Raw genomic sequence first — 4734 nt, 5'->3', positions numbered from 1 at the left:
CAATCCTTTCACTCTTGGATCTATGCCAGTTCCCTGGCTTTGAAGAAAAAGAAAAGGAAGAAAGAAAAGGATCTCTAATTCAGCAATATTTTAGAAAGAAAAAAGTATTACTTAGTGTATAATTTAGTTGAAGGCTTTTTGGAAGTAGAAATAATTGCAGCTCTTAATCCTATTTTACTAAGTTCTAATTTATTCTTTCAGAAACACCACAAGAACCAGGTTGCTGAGCCAAGTTGGATAAAGGCTAGATCTAGCTGCTGGTGGTACCACAAATATGTCAGTTACCAAGAGGGCCAGGAAGAAAGAAGGAGGAGAAAAAGGAAGAGCAGATAAGGCCTAGAATTTGCAGTCTAGAGACCTGAGTAGGTGTGTGTGTGTGTGTGTGTGTGTGTGTGTGTGTGTGTGTGTGTGTACTTGAGTGCTCACACACAGAGATAATGAAGGAGACAGGTACCCATGAGAGGAGGCTGATAAACAAGCAGCCCACAGACAGGAAGTATAGAATCCTGGTAGGAAGAAAGTTCCTTCAAAAATGGTTACTTTAATGAGCTGGAACTTAAGTCTTCAAAGGGTCTGAATATATCATATTTGTATGGATCTATAAGGTTGACTTCTAAAGGTACAGATTTCTTAAGCATGGTTCTCCCCTGGTGAAGCTGCAATTATATACTACCTTTTACTATTAAACTTAAAATCACTTAGCAGATACCTAAAATTTGTAGGTCATTGTGGAGGGAGTGGAGATAGAGAGGATCAGATCTTTCTTGTGCTTTGCACATACTGAGGTCCTGTGAATCAGTCTACACATAGCATGGGTCTCCACCTACATCCCATGTGAATGAAGGCTGAGGCAAGAACTGAGAAAGTGCAAGTAGCTCTAACATCCTTCTTCAGGTCCCCAGGCTCTTGACAGGTAGTAGAGCAGTAGTTTTCAAACCACTTCCCAATAGAGGCCGAGGAGTCAGAGGAACGATTCCCAGGGATAGCCTCAGCAAGACTGCTCAGGTCTTCTGTCACAACTTCAACTAGGCAATTTCATATTTGGATGATACACACATCGGAATTCTACATGTGGCATTGTCCTGGAAAGGTTTCCTTTCTTTACAAGATCAGATGTGAGGTAAAATTACAAAGCCTTGTATAGAGTCCAAAAGAGTTGACAAAGGAACCTCCACAACAGATCTCACACTTGAAGATCTGGAAGGAACTCAGACACACAGAGCTTCTTTGAAAAGAGCAGCTTTGGTTTAGGATTCATGAAGCCATTGGGAATATGCATAGAATCTCAGAGTAGACTCTGTCCACTGTAGACCACATGCTCTCCAGAGGAAGCCTTTACCTTCATGCCCAGGAGCAGCAGGTGATCAAGGGGGAACAACTTCTATTAGTTGCTGTGGAATGGTATAAGAAATGAAGTTCAGAGTGGTGAAGACTTTGGCTCAATGGCATGTGATAAAATAACTGCAGGTGGAGAGAAAATTCCAGGACTTGAAAGCTTGATGATACCCTGTTGAGTCAAGCAAGGATAGCAGTGTCTACATGCAGCATCTCACTTCATCTCATTTCCAGCCCTCTGCCTAATGATGAGGCATAGAGACAGTCACATTTCCAAGTCAAGCTCTTAGTAGCCTTGCATTCTGGCAGTTTCCACTAGTACTATGTGAGGAATGGTTCCCTCCATTTTGTTTTGTATTGCTTCACCCTCTTACTCTGTGGAGTCAAGGAGAGTCCTTCCAGCAGCACTGCTGTGTGGCAAACTGATCAGGAGATCAGGACAGAAGTTTACGAAAGGCTGGATGTGCTGGGCAAGGCTGCTCTATTCTACTTCCTCCTGTTTTCCCTCCTCAATGGTATTATTTATGATGCTAGGGTGTTTCTTTTTTATTTAGAAAAGAAAAAAAATTCAGCCTTGTATAAGAACAAGAGTGATGATTCAATAGGACTATTTTGTGCCAAATGACTTCCTGTAATCACATCTTTAACAGTGTTTCTTACAGCAGCAGGCTTGCAGGCATGCAGTGAAACCACTACCCAAATGCTCCTCTCTGCCTCACAGCTCACTCCTAACACAGCCCCAGGATACCCCTCTGGCTTGGTGAGCCCAAGAGGGCTAACTAAGTAATACTGATCCAGGACGTGTGTGTGTGTGTGTGTGTGTGTGTGTGTGTGTGTGTGTGTGTGTGTGTGTGTGTTGGGGGGCTGATGGTAAGCCAGCAGGGGTAATGCAATTTTGATCGAATCATCTTTTAGATGATATAAATATTAGGGTTTGGGGCCCTGTAATACATCAGAAGATCATCATATTTAAGAATGTAAATAGCATTGAAAGGTACCTGTTTTAATCCCTTCCTGTCATAGATAAGGAAGCTGAGACATAAATCAATTCAGTAAGGATTTATTGACTTTCCTGCTGTGTGTAAAGGATTGTGGTCAGCCTATGTGGCCAAATGACTTTTTCAAAGGCTCTCAACTTACTAGCAACAGCAGAATGCTTACTGTCCTCACTTTCTTACAAAACTTCCTGTCACTTCTATAAAATATTGTTGTAACTGGCTTGCTATGAGGAGAGGGAGATGCGGGGTGAGAGAGAGACAGAGACAGAGACAGAGAGACAGAGAGAGGAGAGAGAGAAAGAGGACTGTAGCCAGGAGATGTATACTGCATCTAAACTGGAGACAGTAAACCAGGGGTGCCAACTTTTGCTTAGGATAATATAGACCTTGATTACATTTCCAGTCCTTCCACTTACTGTATAACCTTGGCTCAGCTTCACAGTCATTTTCAGATTTACCTTGTTATATAAAAATGTACAATAAATATGCTTAATACTTAACTTTAAAAGGTATATGCAGATTCACACATGGTTTATTTTATTCAACATGTGCACATGCATGAGTGTGTGTGTGTGTGTGTGTGTGTGTGTGTGTGTGTGTGTGTGTGTTGGTAGTGATCAAGCCCAGGGCCTTGTATAATCCAGATAAGTTCTTTTCCACTGAGGTCTAGCATGACTTAATTTAAAGGTATAATAACCCAGGCTTGCCTTGAACTCACAATCCTGCCTTGCCCTCTTCAGTATTTGCTTATTGGCATGCATTACCATGAATGACTTTTTTTTTTTTTTTTTGCTTAGTCAATATGTTTATTATCTTTATGAAAAAAATCTTCATAGAAAATTGCTTTAGCTCTCAGCAGTCCTTTCCTGAGCTCTGAGGAAGCTTGCCTTCTTTTGAGCAACCCGATCTTTCTTCTGAGCAAGAGACATTTTGGGTCGTTCCACCTCTTCTTCTTCACTTCTCTCTTGGGCTTCTTCTCATAGACTGGATTCTCTCGGATAGCAGCATGAGCTTTCTTATACATCTCCTCCATCATGTCTGGAGTCACATTGTTCTTGAGGTACTGAGAGAACTGTTTCTTGTAAGCATCTTTGTCTTCCTCCATCAGGTAGCGCATGTAGTCTGAGACATTCTGACCCATGATGTGCTTCCAGTGTACTTCTGCATTGAACTCCTTGCTTTCAGAATCATAACCAGGGAATCGTTTGGTACTGTGAGGAATAGACAAGCCTCCATCCACAGCTCCCTTCAGGGCCCCAAAATCTTTATTGTCAGTTGTAGTTCGGGCAAGACCTGCATCCAAATAGCAGGTGAAGGCACCAGGCTGACCGTCAATGCTTTCCATATTGTATTCATCTCCAGTCACCTCCACTTGGCCTTCATAGATCTTGTCCATACCAAACCTATTGAGAAGCCTGCGGGCCAGCAGCAGGCCAGTGCAATAGGCGGCAGCATAATTTGTCAGGCCAACCTTCACACCGTACTTGGGCAGCTCGTGTGCATATGCTGCGCACAAGATCATGTCCCCTTCTATGCGGGCATAGCAATCTGGCAGATGATATCTCTGTTGGTTATTATCCTGTATTTGGGTGTGTTGTACTTATTTTTGTCTTGGATCACCAATCGTTTCCGAGCATAGTAGTCAGTTTTACCCTCTTGCCGCCTTCTAAATCTCACTTGGTATCTCTTAAAGTAGGCCTTATTCTTGACAACTTTCACAAACCCCATCCTGCGGAACAGCAACCCACGACTGCGGCTCCACACAGACCTTGAATGACTTTTTTCATATGCTTTGATATCTTGTGCCTCTCTGACTCTGGAGAGACTGGTGTTTCTGTCTCATTGCAGCTCCATTCACCTTTCCTGTTGGGCTCCCACATTCTTCGCTACTATTTCTCTGACTCTACCATCCCAAACACAAATTCTAGACCAATAGGGCCAGGGTCCTTCTATCCTTAACCCACAGAAATTACTCACATTAGCCAACCCTAAGCCCTTTTATTCTTCTGAATCCATTCTGTCCAAGAAGCTGGAGTAAAGGCTTTTGCTTATATCCTTCCATTCCTTCGATTTCTAGAGCCTTGGTGCCTTCCTTGTGTCCATGGGTTCTGTGCTCCTGTCTCTGGAAATCCATGAAAAACAAGTATAATTTCAATGGCAGCTGCCACATTTATGTTATGAAAAAATGGAAAAATAATATGATCTATACCACAAATCATAGAATGTTTCATAAAACACCAAATGTGTAAAGGCTCCAATGTCCTTCATATATCACAAAGTCCCCATGGAATATTGTGTGTGATGTCACTATATACACAGATATGAGTAATATCTATTTCCCTCTTTCAAGGCACCTAATCACAGAGACTTATCACAGAATGAGGTGAGAGGTGAAATTTTT

General features: G+C 42.2%; 1 pseudogene; it reads right to left on the bottom strand.

Annotated features, from left to right (window-relative positions):
* Positions 1-3163: 3163 nt before the first annotated feature.
* On the bottom strand, positions 3164-4097 carry LOC114702388 (annotated as a pseudogene).
* Between the last annotated feature and the right edge of the window lie 637 nt (positions 4098-4734).

The sequence above is a fragment of the Peromyscus leucopus genome, chromosome 15 (assembly GCF_004664715.2).
Source record: "Peromyscus leucopus breed LL Stock chromosome 15, UCI_PerLeu_2.1, whole genome shotgun sequence".
Lineage (NCBI taxonomy): Eukaryota > Metazoa > Chordata > Mammalia > Rodentia > Cricetidae > Peromyscus > Peromyscus leucopus.
The sequence above is the reverse complement of the archived record's forward strand: the minus strand, read 5'-3'. Positions and strand labels throughout refer to the sequence as shown.